The sequence below is a fragment of the Amphiprion ocellaris genome, chromosome 17 (genome assembly GCF_022539595.1).
Source record: "Amphiprion ocellaris isolate individual 3 ecotype Okinawa chromosome 17, ASM2253959v1, whole genome shotgun sequence".
In the NCBI taxonomy this organism is placed as follows: domain Eukaryota; kingdom Metazoa; phylum Chordata; class Actinopteri; family Pomacentridae; genus Amphiprion; species Amphiprion ocellaris.
The window spans coordinates 3,217,001-3,236,923 of record NC_072782.1 but is presented as its reverse complement, the minus strand read 5'-3'; the positions used below and the strand labels follow the sequence as shown (position 1 = coordinate 3,236,923).

Genomic DNA, 19,923 nt, shown 5'->3' with positions numbered 1-19,923 from the left:
GACAAGTGGCTGAATTCAGAAAGCACAAGCTAAAGTTAAGTCTGCAAGAAAAATACAGACTGGAATAATGAACAAAACAAAAAATAGGAAAAGACTGGCATTCTTGGTAGAAGACAAACTCTGGAGAGCAACCAGCTTTAAATGTACCTGCACCAAAGCAAATATGACCATCTGTCAGACCACCTGCATCGCTCATTTAGGCTGCAATTTACATGTAAGAGGCAATAAAACAAAAAAAGCAAATCTGCATGAAATGGTGAACTGAGAGAATGGTAAACTGTGGAGGGAGAGTTGAAGGTGAACGCATTTAGAGCGAGCTGAACTTCAGCTGAGCTGTGACTTTTCATTAAATCCTGGATGAACTGAGCTTATAAATTAATTCTCTCTTACTCAAGGGATACCACACTGTTTTTCTGTTTGGTTGGTGTTTTAATCCCCTTTAAAATATATTTTTCCTCTCCACCACATACAGTGTCTGTCAAAAGTGCTCACCCCCGTGGAAGTTTTCCATTTTTAGGGCTTTTAACATTGAATTGTGGTCAGTGTAATTTGGCTTCTTTGACAAGAATTTACCAAAAAAAGACCCTTTCATGTCAAAATGAAGCCAGATTTATACAAAGTAATGTCAATTAATTTAAAAAATAGAATGTTAAGTAAGTGATTGCATCAGTATTCACCCTCTTCTCACCAAGTGCAGCCAGCTGGTGCTAGAATTCACACAATTAGTGAAATAGAGATGATGTGAATGCAGTGGATGTGTGTCGAATGATTGTAGTATAAAGAATCTTGTATCTGGAGGGTCCAATCACTAGAGGATCAGTAGTCCTGACTATAACTATAGCTGATGTAGAGTTAAATCCATCATTACGAAATGGAAGAGTGGCAAAGAAAAAACCACAGATGAAAAAAAACTCATTAAATCTCAACTAAAGTTCACCAGAAGGCATCTGAGAGACAACTGGAAGAAGGTTTTTGGGTCTGATTAAACCAAAAGCATGTTTTGGTCATTAGACTGGATTCTGTGTTTGATGGACACAAAACACTGCACAGCATCACAACATGTCCACCATAAAGCACGGTGGTGGCAGCATCATGGTTTGAGGATGCTTCTCAGCAGCTGGCCCTGGAATGCTGGTAAAGGTAGAGGGTAAAATGAAAGCAGCAAAGCATAAGAAAATCCTGTACTACTTACTGATGGGAGCAGATATGTTATCCAACAAGACAATGACCCGAAGCATTCAACCAAAGTTACACAAAAACGGTTTAAAGGCAACAATGCGAATGTTTTGGAGTGACCGAGTAAGACCTCAGACCTCAATCCAACTGAAAATTTGTCTAGACTTAAAAAGGGCTGCTCACTAATCATCCCTGTGCAACCTGACAAAGCTTGAGCAGTTTAGCAAAGCAGAAAGAGGTAAAATTGCAGCGGTTCAGACGTGCAAGGCTGACTGAGGCCTTTCAACAAAAGCTGAACACTGTAAGTGTGGCCAAAAGTGCATCTGCTTAATGCTGACTCGAATACTTATGCAATCCTCTATTTTATGTTTAATATGTCGAAAAGGAATAAAAGGGGAAAACTTCCAAGAAGGCTGAATAGTTTCTATAGGCACGGTATTTGTTAACCCATTTTCAGAAAACACAATAAACCGGTTTGAAACAAAGCATAGATCAAAATACTTCCATGTCAGATATTATATAACTGTGTTTCCTCTAGGATTTTTTCCTGCAGTGGCGGCAGGCTCCCGCTCCGCTCCGCACATAATAAGGAAAGAGACCCTGGAACATATTGTTAAAACTGGAAAAATTAATGTAAAGAGAGGAAGAGGCAGGCAGAGAATGAAGATGACAGATGGACCGACATCATGGCTACACATGGAACAGGCAGCAGTCACAATTCAGAAAGCAAAAGATCGGATTAGATGGAGGGAAATGATCGTCTACGCTGAACGGCATGGCACTGGATTGACTGTAGTTTACACCTCACAGAGCTGTGTTGAGTTCTGTGTAAAGAGCTTAATTAAGCTGTATTCAGGTGTTACAAGTAAACCAAACATTTGCTTATGCTCTAGTGTCCTATTAACAAAGCTAAAACTGGTGGGTTCTTAATGAAATATTATGTATTTATCACTAAGATTAGATCTGAGAGAGACTATTTTGGGTATTATTTGACAGTGTGTTAAGCTAGATGAGGTTACAACCCACCAAGCCTCAGCACTGAATCCAGTTATGGTTACTGGGATCCTATTGAAATGTGATAAAACATGATGTATTGGTTTGGTTTTACCACAAACGGATGCATCAGTTGCTCTTCAAATGGTCTTTCTAGATTGGTACCAGGATTGACATATTCAGGACTCTTTTCAAGTCCACAGTGGAATAACTACTAATACTTCGCCTCTTTTTTCCTTCATGGTGCATATACAAAAGCCAGTTCCACAACAAAAGCCGCATTCTGTTTGATCAGTTTAGATGAGCTGATATGGGACTGCCAGCCTGAGACTGTGCCAATCATGGTAAACATTTAGGTCCCAAATAGGCTCCAAGACTGAAGTTCTGTCACTACAAACAATCTCCATAAAAAGTCCCTCTGTCACTCCCACTTCTTCTTTTCTTGAATATGACTCCTTAAAAACCGAGCTTCTGTCAAACAAATCATCTGTTTGACATTTGTTTTAATTCATAGTCAAATTCTATATCATTAAGGACTCCTTGTTGAGCGCTGGTGACTCACTCCTCTGACTGACATTTCTCCCCCACAGTTTTCTTTCTCTTTCTACCAGCCTTGGATGCCTGGTTATTGTGGAAATACAGTCAAAAGAGAACCCACTGTTTTTATTTAAGATTCAAGAAGATTCATGCAATGTAAGCACGGGTTTCTAGAGACACTGGGCTGCTCAGCATACATAATATTGTCATCTTTTACTGGGTGATTTCCACATCTGTGTCTATGATCCACGGTGTGATTCTGACTTTTCTAATTTGGTAATTCCTGAACCAAAAACCCAGACAGTCTGAGGCGTTGACATTTGGGTGAAATAGAAAGACAGAACGAGTGTTTGTCCAGTACTCCAAGCACTCAGACCGACTCTGTGAATCTCTGCCAACCTCAACAGCTTATCTCAGGGGTTTGAAAGCTAATGCTTGCCGTCCACAAACAGGTTGTAATTCAGGTGAGCACGGTTGGGTAGCGGCATGTTTGCTAATGTACGGGCGTCCGAGAAAGACACTTCCAGTTACTGTACGTGTTTCCAAATGTATGTGTGCTCAGAGGCTCAACTTTAGCTCACCTTAAACAACTTCAAACCCTCTCTGGTTATTGATAAACCCCTAAAACGGATCTCTGTGAATTAAAGTTGCATGAAAATAATTTCTTTTTGTATTAAAACAGGGGTGTGAAACATGCGGCCCGCGGCCCAAAAGCGGTCCTCCAGAGGGTCCAATCCGGCCGTCAAAGTGTAAAAATTCCAGAGAAGACTGCAAATTTTAAATTTGTAAAACTATGAATTTAACATGATTTCTAGACCATGACAAGTTCTTTGATCATAAAGTAAAATACTAGATTGTTCATTGTTCTTTTGTCATTTTGTTTCTCATTTTTGGAATATTTTGTCTTGTTTTTGTTGTGTTTTGTCTTTTTTGTCTTTTTTTGTTGTTTGTCTCATGTTTTTGTCATTTTGTTTCACATTTTTAGCATTTTGTGTTTCTTTTTTGTCTCATTTGTGTTTTTTTGTCTTATTTTTGGCATTTTGTGTTTGGCTTTATCCGTTTTTTTCTCTCGATTTTGTCGTTTTGTGTTTCCTCTCATCTTGCTCGTGTCATTTGTCAATTTTCTTTCTCGTTTTTTTCATTTTTTGTCTCGTTTGTGTCATTTGTGTAATTGTCTGGTTTTTGTTGTTTGTTCATTGTTTTGTCGCTTTGTAACTTTTTTGTGTAATTTTTTGTCTTTTTTATTTTGTTGTGTGTTGTTTGTCTCATTTTTTTTGTTTTGTGTCTCACTTGTGTGACATTTTGTCTTGTTTTTGTTGTTTTTTGTCCTTTTTTGTCTGACTTTTGTCATTTTGATATATAAAATAGTATATTGTTCAGGTCCAGATATCTGTGACTAAATGTTGTGTTCCTTTGTAGACACTCTGTGATCTGGAAGTCGTAATGTGGAAATGATAAACTGAGGCTGAATGTTGTTGAAATTGAATTTATTTTTCCTAACAAATTTCAGGTTGTTCATGATGTTTTGTTAAAAGATAATTCCTTAAGTGTGAACATTTTCAGAATGGACTTTTGCACTAAAACAAAGAAAAATTTGAAGTTGTGGTTATTTATAGATTATTATTCTGTGATTTTATTGGTCACTGGAGATCAAATTGGGCTGAATGTGGAACCTGAACTAAGATGAGTTTGACACCTCTGCTTTAGAATCAAGTGCCTGTCTTGCTCCCAGCCTTGTCACCGACTGCTTATTTCACCAAAGAGGTCTTCCAGTGTATAAAAAACACCAAATGAACATGTTAATGAGGTAAAAAAAAAAGTAGTAGTTTCACTGCTCTTTAAAAATGTATTGTTAATCTCTTTTTATTAATTCCACACTGCACACGTCCAATCTTCAGCACAAAAAAAGGGAGACAATGAAGAGGATTATGTGAGCAAGAAGTAGATAATGAAGAAGGAGAAAAAGAAGAGATGCAATTAGTTTGAAAATAGAGACACAATATGAGGGAGAGTGAGCAGAAACACAGCAACTCGCCTTGCATTGCAGGAATAATTCTGACAAGTCCCCATGGCTTCGTCTTCCACAGTTCTAACTTTAGTCAGAATCACACAACTCTGTGCTGCCGTGAGAATGTCGAGTTCCTCGTTTGAGCATTTCTCCAGGCTACTAGACTCAGAGGGATCAGTGATCACATAGACACATTTCCATCTCTGACACGGTATCTGATGTCTCCTTTTCCTTACCCACCAAAAGTGTTCCTCATTACAAAAGCTTTTTTAACATGGCTTCTGTTACAGACTTGAAAGGCGGTACAGAGGTGTACGAGAGAGACAGCGAGAGGGAAAGAGAGAAGCAACTGCCCCCTTAATGCCACTGATTCGTGGGCATAGAGGACTGGAAAACTGTTAAATGTTAGATGTTAAAAAATGAAACTTGTAATAGACAATAGGATGAAGTAGTCGTAATACTTCCAGTGATGGAGGTTAGAGAACTGAAGTTTTCTGTACTACCAATGGCTTCATCCCAACCAAAAATGTACACAAACTGGAACCGATGCTGGAAAGTCTGTTTTCCAAAATGATTCCAGAGGAGGAAACACGATCAGCCTGCTCAGAGCCCTAACAAGCTCCACCAGATGGTAAGGGCAGCCCGTATATTTCCTCGGAAACGACACCCAGGACAGTAAACATGTTGTGATGTACATCCAAATGTACATATTAAGTCCAAGCTTCATTATACACATGCCAGATTTTGAATTACAGTTAATTTTTTTCCCTCTGCTTATGGCTGGAAATGACAAACAAGTGGTACAAGATCTGTTCAAGATAGCGTTGGTGATACATTTTCACTATTTCTTTGTTTTTAACATTTTTACTAAAAATACAATGTCCAAATTTATTCACACTCCTGCAAATGGTTGCAATTGTTTGAGAAAATGCAGCTTCCATGATATTCTACTGTATTCTAGTTCACTTTAAACTGAGAATAGATGGTGCACTAGTTTTCGAGTCAGTTGCTATTCACTGGCATGGGCTAAGGGAAAAGGCCATAAAGCCATATCCAAGTGTTTTCAAGGACCAGTGGCCACAGTGTAAAGTAAAAGGAGTTCTAGACCTTTAAAAACATTGGACAGTGTGGTAAGATGCTCAAAGTGACCATTGCACTGGCAAAAATGGTAGTAAAAGAGCCAAGAAAAATCCAAGAACCACCTCCAATACCTCCTGATAAATCTGAGCGTTTCTGGTCTAATATCTCGACGCAGACAATTAACAAGGCTGGACTCCTTAAAGTCCAACCAAGGAGGACTCCGATTCTCCAAGACAGCCACATAAAAGCTCGACTAAACTTAGCGAAGGCTCACTTGGTCAAAGAAGAAAGCTTTTGGTCAACAGTTCTGTCTTTGAAGTTTGGAGTTATTTGGACACGGGATGAGGCTTTCATTTGGTCAACGAATAGCATAGTGGCGAGAACGTGATGATTTGGGGGTGATGTTGAGCCAAAGTCAACGTCATTATGAGAAAAGGACTACGTTGGAAATCTGTAGGAAAGCATGAGGCATTTTGCAGACCTTCCAATAAGACAATAATCCTCAACAGACAGTCAGAGCGGTCAGGAAACGGTTACAAGAAAACAATATCAGAGTCCAGACCTGAAACTCATTGAGAATCTGTGGAGGGAGCTGAAGGCTATTGATGGCAAGGACATCTTTCAACCTCAAAGACCTGGAGACTGCTGCAAATGATGAGTGGAACAATATCCCAGAGATGACATTCAATTGCTGTGGTGGAAAATAAAGGCTGACCACGGATTGCCAATACAGAACATGGCATTATAAGTAAAAAGTGTTTTTAATAAGCACTGAAATAGCAGAAACCAGAAGTTAACACAATGCCTAGTTGTCTTTTGTCACTTATGTCATTTCCAGTCAGAAAAAACAACATATTAGTCAAATAAAAGCTGACTACAAATGAAAATTTGACATGAATTTGAGTTTATACAAGTGCTCGTGTGGTTCCTATAGTGGAAAAGCAGCTGAAGGCTAAGGGTATGTCACAAACTGTCTCAAAAAAGACATACGCAGTGTGAAATATGTTCAACTAAACTAGCATGAAACAACAATGGAGTGGAGGATCAGCAGAGCAGCGAGCAGTGGAGGGGATGTGTGTCGTGTGCTGTGGGTTTTCTGAAGGTGCAAACACAAAGGAAGACTGACAGCGAGAGACGGAGCGAGCACATGCCAGATATTATAGCTGGAAAGGGTTTAGGAGAGCCGCATTAACTGACAACGATCGCATGTCAGCCAGCTGCCCTCTGAGTTAAACGACAACTGCCTCCAAGTCAGTCAGAGGGGCAACACAGGACCCATATGCTGCAGTAAATACCTGCAAAACTGATTAAAGACGCTATGAAATTAGTTGGACAGAAGGCTGATTAGGGTTGACTTCATTTTCTTGACCTACTTAATTCCATGGCACGATTCCTACCTTCATTTGACAAATGAATGAGAGCAAACCAGGCTTATGTGCAGGTACATGTGTGTTGGTGTGTGTGTGTGTGTGTGAGTGCTCAGTGTGTATTAACTTAAGCTGATACAGACACACTCTTTAGTGCACACACATGCGCAGTCACACACATAATTTCCTATTACATTTCACCTGTTTGACTTTTAATTTCCACATAAGTCTTATAGACCTTTCCTGGTGCGGACGCGGAGCGATGATTCAGACGAGGAGAGGCGGCGAGGTAAGAAGAGATGGACGACTGGATGCAGAGAGACGAAGATAAACAGATGAAGGAAACCTCTAAGACTCTTTTGCCGTCCCCCGCCTTCAGCCTCTCAGCGGGCTTTTACCCCCCGCAGCTGGGCTGTTCTATGGAGGCATGAGCCGACATCAAAAGTGATGCTAAAAAGCACATGTGCATGCAAACACACAGGCCCACACACCTAATATTCACCTCCTGTGCTCGGCTACCCTCCCAAGACATAAGCTGATTACCCTGCAAATTGAAAGCTCATATGCCAGCAGTGATTCATGCACTCATATGCATTTGTAGATGCAGAAATGAACAGCGCCAACACTCTCACATACATGAAACATCTCAGACGGAGACTCGCTCCGTGTACAACCAAAGACTGCTCATACTTCACATGCACACACGCAGCCGCACACACGTCACGTCGTTCAAGCCGAAGATGAAAGACGCCAAATTAAAAGGCTCTGCATGAGTCTCTCGTCTCTCCAAAAAATCCCTCTCAACCCCCTTTTCAGTCTCGCTCCTTCCTCATTCTCTGTCTATCCTGTCTATCACGCTTTCACACTGATGAGGTGGAATCCGGAGGAAAATATGTCGGGTCTCTAATAGGATAACAGCGTTACAGTTATTCTTAAGGTTCTGCCAAGCAATTTCACAGGTTGGTGACCTCAAATGGCAACTGGGAGATGACTGATCATTTATGAGAGATTTGAATGCAAAAAGTTTGTCCACAATTAGAATCAACAGACTTCTTGTGGATGTTGGGCGATCTACGTCGAAGTTAAAGATGAGGTGAAGTAAAATATGAGTCAAATGAGGCAAAATATATAGAAAGAAGATTACAGATTAGGGATGGACTGATATGGGGTTTTCCACAGCTGATACCAATGCCAATTAGTAATCAAGAAAGGCAGATAGGCTGATATATATTTTTCTTCTTTGACTGTAACTGAATATGTAAAATAAAAATACGTGTGATTAAATTAGGACCCGCTGTTTGTTTGGAATCAGCTGAGATTAATCAGTTTGTCTCCTGCTGTTGTTCTTTATTTTCTTAATCTGTCACTCTTCTATCAGTTTTATTGCCCGCTAAAGTCCAGATCTTAAATAATTATTAATTATTATTTCCAGACTCTCTTTCAGGTTAATCTGTGGCTGCCTTCTAATGTAGCCGCTAGCCGTTAGTGTAGCCTTAGCCGCTGTGAGAGGAGCTAACTTCCTGGTTTGTGGCAACAGCTTGTGTTTTTCATTCAGTTTTTTTCAGTCTCTGATTGAACAGACAGGAGGCTGCATCAGACCTACAGTAGCACATTTAATTAATCAATAATCGATCAATTCGCTCATTTTTCCAAATATCTGAAAAACATTGCACATTGGCCATCAGTCAGGCCGATAATCGGTCTATCCCTTTGACGGATGTGGGAGGTATCAAAACCAATTGCTTAAAATACCACCAAACATTAAAATTGTACCTCACTGTTCATCAACTTTAACCAAAAATGATTTCGTATCTTGTTGTTATCAGTATAGCGTTTTACAGTTGAACAATCTCTGGATTTTAGATATGTATTCTTGAATATATTCTTGATTAGCAGACCCTGTTTTTTATTTTTAACCATCTCCACCTTTACGGTTCTTGTACTTTAACAGCATTCATTGCTATAAGAGTGCTATTTACTTTTTAATTCCTGGTTTGGATTAGGTGGAAGAGTTTTCAGATCTTGTTTTGACCTGAAGATGGGCACAAGGAGACTTGTATTTCAAAATTTTCCAAAGTGTCTCTTATCCTTATGGCACCCTAGGTTTTCTGTTTAGGCCTTACAGTCTTGGAGCCGCTGCTGACTGAATTTGGGAATGTTCTTCCAGGTGGAAATTTCAAAAAATAGCCGAGGGCTTAAGGGATTAAGACATGTCTCAACAACCATTGGATGAATTGCCATGAAATTTTGTAAACACACTCATTCCCCCTCCCCTCAGGGTGAAATGTAATAACTTTGTTGTTTCCTTAATTTTTACTCAAGCGGCATCATGAAATCAAAACTTCTGCTTTACGGAACCACACTTCGGTATTCATGGTCAAACTGCACATGATGAGATGAGATGAGATACGATAAGACAAGATCTCCTCATGCAGGTCAGAATGCAGAATTTAATTTGCAAACAGTGAAGCAACATTGTCTAAGTTGTTTACCTAAAACAGGGGAGTCAAACTCCTTTTAGTTCAGGGGCCACATTCAGCCCAATTTCATCTAAAGTGGGCTGGACCAGTAAAATCATAATAACCAAAAGTCAGACAAAAAAAAGTCAAAAAACAACAAAAACAAGACAAAATATTACAAAAATGAGATACAAAATGACAAAAATGAGATGCAAAATGACCAAGACATTTGACAAACAACACGAAACAAAACAAAAATGAGAAAAATTTAGACAAAAAGTTACAAAGCAACAAAAAGAGACAAAAAATTACACAAATGACACAAACGAGACCAAAATGACATAAGCAAGTGGAAAAAAATAATAAAAAAGTAGACAACACAAGCGAGACAAAAAACACAAAACAACAAAAACGAGAAACAAAACGACAACAACATGAGACAAACGACAAAAGTCAGACAAAACAGGAGAAAAACAACAAAAACAAGATAAAATATGATAAAATGAGACACAGAATGACAAAAGAACAATGAACAATCTAGTATTTTACTTTATGATCAAAACAACTTGTCAAAATCTAGAAATTATTTTAAAATTTATTTTACAGTTGTACAAATTTACAATTTTCAGTTAATGTCTTCTCTGAAATTTTTACACTTTACAAAGTCGTCCCGCAGGCAGGATTGGACCTCTGGCGGGCCGATTTTGGCCCGTGGGCCGCATGTTTGACACCTCTGACCTTAAACTCTAGCTATATGCACTCACCAGCTACTTTGTTAACTACACCTATGAGACGATATGAAATTAAAGAAAGGCAACAGTAACTCAAATAACCACATTACAACCAAGGAATGCAGAATACCATCACTTAAAGTGCAACACATCAAAGCTTGAAGCAGACGGGCTACAGCAGCAGAAGACCACACCAAGTGTCACTCCTTTCAGCTAAGAACAGGAAACTGAGGCTACAATTCGCAAAATGGAAAAGAAAATTAGAGAAATTTTGCCTGGTCTGATGAAACACAATTTCTACTCTGACATTCAGATGGTAGAGTCAGAATTTGGTGTAAACAACATGAAAGCATGGATCCATCCTGCCTTGTATCGACGGTTCAGGCTGGTGATGGTGGTTCTTGGCACCCTTTATTGTATAAAAGCCACAGCCTACCTGTGTATTGTTGCTAACCATGTATGACCACAGTGGACCATCTTCTGATGCTACTTCCAGCAGGATAATGCTCCATGTCACACAGCTCACATCATCTCAAACTGGTTTCTTCAACATGACAATGAGTTCACTGGACTCAACGGCCTCCACAGTCACCAGATCTCAATCCAGTAGGACCTTTGGTATGTGGTGGAACGGGAGATTGGCATCGTGGATGTTTAGCAACTGCATCATGCTATCATGTCAACATGGCCCAAAACTGTGAATAAACACCTTGTCTAAACCATGAAGAATTAAGGCAGTCCTAAAGGTAAAAGAGGTTCAATCCAGTACTAGGAAGGTGTTCCTAACAAAGAGGCTCGTGAGTCTATGTTGAAATATCGTGAGAAAGTAGTAACAGAATGAAACACTATTTGTCATGCGTGGCCATTAGTCCCAGCAGCTTTCATTATTACTACTTTAACTCCAGAGCTGCGTCTATGACTGTGAAATGCAGCTGTGGTTTTTCTTAACGCTCAGTCTGAGCTGTGGCTGTAGTTACTTTGATGGACCCCCGCTGCTGAGTTATGACTATAGCGACCCTTAATACTCTCATTACCAACCACCTTCAACTTTCAACACGGCTCTACTGTTTTTAAATAACCCCCGCTGGGTTTGAACTGCAGGTCTCAGGAAAAAATAATGGCTTTGAGACTTAACGGACGTAAATACAATAATGCTACACTGCGATATGTAGAGAGCATCATGCCACCGTGGACCTACATCCATTTTCATGGTCATTAAGTGTCTATTCAGGCTCCTACGCTGCTCACTCTGCTCACTTCATTTACTTGATTAGAAGGATGACAGCGCGAGTCTAAAGAGATGGATGAGAGTTTGAGATTTTGCAATCCAGCTTGTAGGTGGTTAAACCTCGCCACTGTAGTACATTTAATGGATGCAGAAAGAAATGCTTCCTCTCTCTTCATGTGCGCTTCTTCTTTCTTTCTTTCTTCTTTGTTATTCTCATCTTCCTTCCCATCGTTTCTCCCCTCTGCTCAGCTCGCTACACCTATCTGTTTGAGTTATCAGCCGGGCTGCTAATGACTGCCAGGCTGTCTGCTGTGATAATGGGCTAACAATATGAGATAATGAGCTAACAGTGAGCTGTTACACAACTCGGCTGTTAATGTCTGGAACATACTTGGCTGAGTGCAGTGCGGTGTATCGACGTATGCGCAACAGGAAAAGGGAAAAGGTAAACAGGAGTTAAATTGATATTAACGGCTCAGACTCGGCACAGAGGCTCTCAGACAACATCACAAAAATCATTTACTTATTTCCTCGGTGGAACTAGAATTCCTGCGTTACTGGTGTACGTCTCTGTCAGGTTGCAGTTTACAGATCTGTCCAGACTCATATTACACATGTAGTGGAGACTGTCAAGTGTTAAAGTTAATTTAAAAAAACCAAAAGTGGATGGATGTTTGTGCCAAATCTGAAGAGATTCCCTTTAGATTCCACAAGATATTTACAAGAATGGGACAGAAGCTCAACCCTAATACCTCCACCCTCAGCTCTGGCAGCCATAAAACACATTACTTCAATCCAAGTTCCTAAAATAAACAGCTTCTCAGTCCGGCCCCTTGTTTCTTTTTCTTTTTTTCCTTCTTAGGTGAAATAACTGACAATTACCACACATCACCCACAGAACTCTGCACATTCTCAGAACATAACGACATGTGTGATCATGCAGAGGAGAGTGTGAAGTGTCAATCAGTCAAGATGTCGCGGAGGTGAGCTAAATCAGGAGTGGGTGGCTGAGCGTTTGTTCCCTGTTAATGTCATATTTTCATTCTACGGTTCTTAAAGAACAGTGCAGCCCTTTGATAAATTAGGAACTCCTGTAATGGGTCACATTCTAAAAGCTGCAGCTACTGAAAGTGTCTGTGGAAATCCAAATAAACGTCACAGTTCTGTTAGAGCATTTCAGTTTCTTACAGAGTCTCTTGATCTTGACTTAACACCTGGACATACAGACTTTATGTTAATGTATAGTGGAGGTGCTTTGTGCTCATTGTTTACCACTGATGACTTTATGAAGCCGCTGCACGTATCTGCACCGTGGTACTTCTAACAAAGCTATATTTACCATGTTTTTGGCAATATATTTTTACTCCACATTTCATCTACAGCAGCAAAAGATCTGTGATCTTCTGATGTTGATAAAAATACAACTTTTCAAATTTTTTTTTGCAAAAAGGAACTAAATTTCCCACAGTTAGCTATGCTGCTCCATTTCATCCAGACCAAAATAGTCAAACAATGCCATATAATGAGGCCAAGACGAAGAAATAACATTGTTAACGTGACAGGTGCCTTATTATGACTCTCATTAATGTCAGTTTTGCATATATTCTATCATTAGACTGAGGCAGCTCCTCCTTATAATGACCAGAGGACAGAAGCCACACCAACACAAAGAACAGGTTTCGAAACATGACAATAATAAGATAAGAATGGATCAGTTAAGATAATCCTTAAATAATCCCACGGCTCATTTTCAGGCGACTAATTTGTACATTTCTACACACTGGAAACATTTCTATTACTTTTAATGACTTATAATCCACTGTATTTGCTACACTTGCTGCTTATTTGTCTTGTGACACTTACTGTCTACTGACTTAGAACGCTTGCTTTTGTATTTCTGCGGTAGTGTTTATGGTTATGCATTAAAACACTGAGGCTAATTCCTCATATTTGAAGACCTGCTTGGCAATAAAACTGATACTAATTCAGAAATATGCATATAGGGATAGTGCAGAATGTAGAGACAGGGAGAGAAATACTCTGCCGACTTCATTTAATGTTGTCTTCATTGAAAAAAAATGCTTTTCTTTCACAAATAAAGACATTTCTAAGTGACCCTAAACTTTTGAACAGTAGTTTATGTTCAACAAACAAACTACCCTGAGTTATAAATTGTCTTTTTCACTGCAGTCAAAGATATTTTTGTCCGGATATGTTCAGATAAATGAGTTAACAAGCAAATTTTATTAAGTAACCTCACTTTGAATTTAGTTTTATATCAACTAATGCAGAAATTTGTGCTTAAATTAGCCACAGTTTTGGACATTGTTTTGTTTTTCTATCATTTTGGACAATTTTTAAATCATTCTGGACATTTTTCATCTCATTTCAAACTATTTTTGGGACAAAGGTTTGTCATTTTGCAAAATTTTTGAGCTACTGTGTCCATTTTTTGTCATTTTGAATGAGTCTAAAAACTGATGTTTTGGCTTAACAGACAAAAAATTAAATTATTATTCAATTATTTTGAGTTATGACAATTTTTAATGAAAATACACAATCGTTCAAAAGTTTGGGGTCATCCAGACAATTCCATGTTTTCCATGAAAACTCCCACTTTTATCCATGTGCTAACATAACTGCACAAGGGTTTTCTAATCATCAATGAGCCTTTCAACACCATTAGCTAACACAATGTAGCATTAGAACACAGGAGTGATGGTTGCTGGAAATGTTCCTCTGTACCTCTATGGAGATATTCCATTAACCCACTTGTCTTCATTTACAGGCACCAAAAAATATTGTTTCCTTGTCTAAAAAAAATCCAAAAATTCAGCAAAAAATATGCCCCAAATTTCTGAAAATGTACAAAACATTCAGGAAGAAAACTCCAATAATTCTTTAACAGCTTCCCTTAAAAATTTTAGTTAAAAAATCCCCCAAATTTGGCAAGAAATTCTCAAAAAAATGAGTAAAAATCTTCCAAAGAAATTTCTTTAAAATCAACCATTTTTTAATGCCTGTGTTTTGTTGAAACTGGCTTCACTTCCGCACTGTTTGGAGTCTCACAGGAAAATATTCATAGACCTTCACTAAATATCTTTATTTTTCTTCTTGTCTTACTGAAAATGGGATATGTCAATCCTCCCCTTTGCCATCAATGTGCATTCTGTGTTTGACTTCTTGTTAAAGTTGTGAAAAAAGTGTTATAATGATAAAAACATAAATTCAAATCTGGGATTCATCCTTTGTTTTATCTTCTTTGTGGGTAGCATGATGGCTGTTCTGCACCATACATCTGATTAACATATCAATAAACTATTTTGGTTATATGCAGGCGATAGAATGAAATAATTAAAGCGCTGCATGTATATTGCAGCGATACAAACAGTAATATTTTGAATCTCACTGATGAGGCGGATATGCTTATCAGATTACATCTGGCTCATTAGCTGTTTTGCGTATTATCTCCATTCTGTCAGCCGCGTTGCTCACCCATATAATCAACTGAGGCAGAGATACCGTGAAGTATAACATGATAAAAAATACGTTTCTGAACCAAGAAGTGGGGGAATTGCTATGCAAGCAGTAGCCCACATGAACTGCAAACAGAAGGAGAATGCGCACCAGGAGAATCAGAGCGGAGGCCAATCCATGCAGAATATCAATGCTTTGATATGGTGCTTTACTGAAAATCTGTACCATATGAAAATCTCTCTGGATCTGAAGCCTGTGCATAATCCCCAACTGTTCCTGTGCACGGTTACAAACGTGAGTGCTGCAAATACAAAGGTGCTTCGCTGGACTGAAGACAAGACTGTCTTATTTCTGAGAGGAGTGAGCTGACAGGAGCACAGCGTTTGATTGGCAGCTGTACAAAGGAGGCAAAGCAAGTTAAAGTCCACCAGGAGGGAGGCGACGCTACATGCACCTGTCTGTATGTGTATTTATACTTTATCCATATGTGTTTTCACGCACAGACAGCAGCTGAAGAAAGCGAAATGTTGAATCATAGCAAGTGGAAATCGGCACAGAGCAAACATATGTATCACTGCCTCCTCTGCTGTCTAACACGATGATTTGTCAAATGGTCACAGATGACCATCATTTATCAAATGGCAAATTCCAAACATCTATCAGTCAAACTCATTTTAGTTCAGGTGAGCCAAAGACAGCCCAATGTGATCTCAAGTGGGCCAGACCAGTAAAATCACAGCATAGTAATAAAATAAATAACCACAACTCCAACTCCAAAATGTTCACATTTAATGAACTACCTTTTTACAAAACAGAAAAAATAGAAAAATAAGTACAATTTCAACAATATTATGCCTCAGTTTATGATTTAGACATTACAACTTACAGATCACAGAGTGTCTGCAAACGCACAAAGTTTGTCTTTTCTTTACGATCAAAACAACTTTTCAAGATCTAGAAATTACTTTTGTAGTTCATGTCTTCTCTGTAATTTGTACACTTTGCAGAGTCGTCCAACGGACCGGATTGGACCCTCTGGCGGCTGCTTTTGGCCCATGTATAACAGTGTATATGTGGTAAATAATTCCACTTGCTGTAATTTGGATTTCATGTATTGTTGTTGGCTCAGTAGCGCCCTCTCTGGAGCTATAGTGTGTAACTGGTGTTGGTGCCACACTGTCAGTTCCTGAGAGGCGTGCATAAGCTAGGTTGTGGAGCACGGCACGAGCTCAGAAATGGTTGTTTTCTTCATGTTCTTTTGTTTATTTTATGAGTATATGTACAGTATGATCTATTCAGATGTTTACTGGAGTGTGTTGACATATATTTAATGCTTTTATTATTTAGAGGAGAGTGTTAGTATTACATCCTAATGAACGTGCTGCTTCCTTTTTAGTGTGCTGTGCAGGAGATGCTTGAGCCCACTGACCAGAGGTTTCCTTATAAAAAACGGCGCATATATCTGACACCCCTGCCCTGTATGAATACTCCATCATAAATCTTGTCATTTGGTTGTTTGCTATCGATTCAAACATCAAGAAGGCAGATCTAATACAAAGAAGTAAAGAGTAGGAAAAGTAGAAAGTATACCTTTGTTGAGGTCAATGATAACGCTCATCCCTGAAGCATTTAGAAACATTTCTAAATAAAAACCAACATTTCAGGTCCCTGCTCCCTCCAAGCTCAAGTGAAATGACACTGCAGTAAAAAAAACCAAAAACACAACGATCCACCAGCAGTGCTGCGCTGAGCTCACAGGGGTCTGAGTTGTATCTGGTGCTGTCATAAAGTTTAATGTTATTTACAATGTACCAATAAATCATCTCTCCTTCACTACCTGTGCTGTGACACCAGACTTAAACAAGTAGTAACAGCTTGAAGGGCTGCTCTGAAAAGTTTGCAGCTCACTTCTCGCAAAGAAAGGCAGCTTTGATCAGGTTGGATTCAGTGTGTTTCTAAACATCAATAGAAATCTCTTAAACTTCCTCCAGAGTTGCTGCAAGAAAAACATTTAAGCTATAAAAACTTTTAAAGTACTACTGCAGTGTTGTCCACTGCTGTGGGTCTGCATGTTCTCTGTTCCAAAGTATCCTCTCTTTTAAAGCTCTGATGTGAAAAACTCACCAGCAAGTTAAAAATCTACAATAATCACACATTTATCAGTCAGAAACTGTAAAAACAGAAAGAATGGATGTTAAACGTTCTCATAGCCCTTGAACTACTCATCTATGAAGCGCCGTTTTATTCGGAAAATGTATTAAATATAAGCTTACAACTGGGATATTTTAATAAATAATTTTATTCTATATGTCCAAGTGAAAAAAAGCCAAGATTCTGTTAAAAAAAACTAATTAAAAACTCAGTAACTTGTGAACCCATCAGTACTGGAGCACCGGCTGGTAAAATGAGGTTTCAGTTGCACTGGGATGAACTGCAGGCTGTGTTTAGTCTGACTATATGTGGACACAAATTAAAATGTGAGTAGTAAAATATCAATAGTGTGTAAAGTCACCAGCTGGAGAAATGTTGAAAATGATTTCAGACTTTTTCAATTATTCTAAAACACTTAATCAATGGAATCCAGCTTTAGTTTTGCTTTTTTATGGTTTTGTAGCATTAAAATAATATTTTTTTGGGTTCTCTCAGCTTCTAGTCGTCGCTGCTCTGTTTCCATACAGGTGCAGGACTTTATACTGCAGTAAAAAAACAATACAGATGCAAAAAACCTCTTACAGTTACGTGGTTGACAAAAACTTTCCCCACTTTTGTTGGAGCTTCTTACTGTTAATGCAACATTACATGACTAGAAAATGAGTACAGTTTTGCAGTAGTTTTCAATGACAGCTAAAGTTCCCACAGTTTGAAATGTACATGCATTTGGATGTCAATAAAGGTTGATTGTCCTGCAGGAGTTTCTGTGGTATTGACTGCATTGTGTTTCTGCAGTGACTCAGGGTCACCATTTGAATCGACTGTAATTAAGAAATCAATTGAAGAAGAACAAGAGTTAAACTGATATAAGACTAATTTTCATTGGACTGTTCTTTTAATTACTGCAGTGCTGCATGACTAAACCATTCAGTGTTCTGTTTGTGGGTGTAATGAGAGCATATAAAATCTTTTCATGAACTTTCTTCACCTTGCTGCAATACCAAGGGAACACTTTATTGTAAAAATTTAATGAGGAGTCCTGAGGAATCTGTGTACATCTTCTGAGCGGACAGACTTGTTTGTTGTTTGTTGAAGGCCTCTCTCTAATCAGAATACCTCTTTCACGAAATGCCCTTCTTCCGAGCCAAAATTGATCTGGACAGCAGAAGATTTGTAGCTGGAAGAAGAGATCTCTCATATATCAAAGGATGTACAGATGGAGGGAAACGTTGGATTTTTGCCGACTTATTGCAGACGCATCGCAGTGATACTGGACTGAATCTGGAAAGAGCTGCAGCAGACTTTATGTACTGATCTCATTAAAAACAATTCATTATGCTGAAACATAAATAAGTCTTAGTCTTAGAAGTGGCACCATATGTTTAAAATGAAGGATGGCACTCATGTTTTGGCAACACAGACTGAAAAGTGGACCAAAATAATGCTTATAATAATCACTATACGCGTTCCGTGGATACATATCTCCACACCATCTTATCATATGTAGTAGCAGTAGCAAATAATGTAAAGTACTACACCTATTGATGTTCACTGTCTGAACCCTAACTAGTTTCTTGGTGTTTTTTGATCCTGCAATCTAAACTTCTGCACCTCCATGGAAACAGAGGGGACTCCAGTATATCAGTAAGAAAATAAGTGAATAAATCATAAGAACATGAATGTTAAATGTATTTATTTATTGTCACAACTTTGGAAATGTTGGAATCAATGTGGGCTACACGCTGGCTTGGTGGTTAGCACTTTCGCTAACCACAAGAAGATCCCCGGTTTGCGTCCCGGCCTTCCTGGGATCTTTCTACATGGAGTTTGCATGTTCTCCCTGTGCATGGGTGGGTTTTCTCTGGGTTCTCTGGCTTCCTCCCACAGTCCAGAAACATGCTGAGGTTAAATGGTGATTCTAAATTGTCTGTAGGTGTGAATGTGAGTGTGATTGAGTGTTTCTGAGTGTAGCCCTGTGATAGACTGGTGTCCCCTGCCTTCACCTGAAGTCAGCTGGGATAGACTCCAGCCCCCCATGACCCTAATGAGGACTAAGCAGCATATAGATGGATGGATGGATGGGTGGATGGATGGATGGATGGATGGATGGATGGATGGGTGGATGGATGGATGGATGGATGGATGGATGGATAGATGGATGGATGGATGGATGGAATCAATGTGCACATTTCTCCAAGTGCCCACAGGTGTTATCAGTGCTAGAAATAAATGGTGGCTCCACATACACATCCTGCAGTTCAGCCCAGTTCAGCCAAAGAGTCTGACTTTTGCTCACAGTTGAGTCCCTATTGGCTCCAGATTAGAATTTTACAGAATCTGTTTACTGCAAACACTTCCTTTTTAGTGAATTTCTACACAAAACATTTAGAATTATGTCATTTAGAATTAAATAATTTAGAAGTACGAGTATATACTAACCTTTAATGTTTATGTTACTAACCTGTCTGTCCTGCTGCACACTTGAATTACTCTCAGGACGAATAAAGTACCTACTTATCTATCTAACCATTATGATTTGGGTGCTCTTGTAGCTCTACAGGTTGAGCGGGCGACCCACAAAAAAGGGCTATAGTCCCAACTCTCTTCATTTCCTGTCTCTGTCTTCACTGTGCACTGTAATAAAGGCCAAAAAAACAACTAAAAAAAAGAGAAATATTAGATTTGGTGAAGTTTTCTGACAGAAATGCACGCTGGT

The 19,923-nt window shown here is 39.0% G+C and overlaps 1 protein-coding gene across 1 annotated transcript in view; it reads right to left on the bottom strand.

Moving 5' to 3' along the window:
• mmp17a (matrix metallopeptidase 17a) overlaps nucleotides 1-19,923 on the bottom strand; it is a 101,832-nt gene that overhangs the window by 48,746 nt on the left and 33,163 nt on the right. The window lies entirely within an intron of this gene.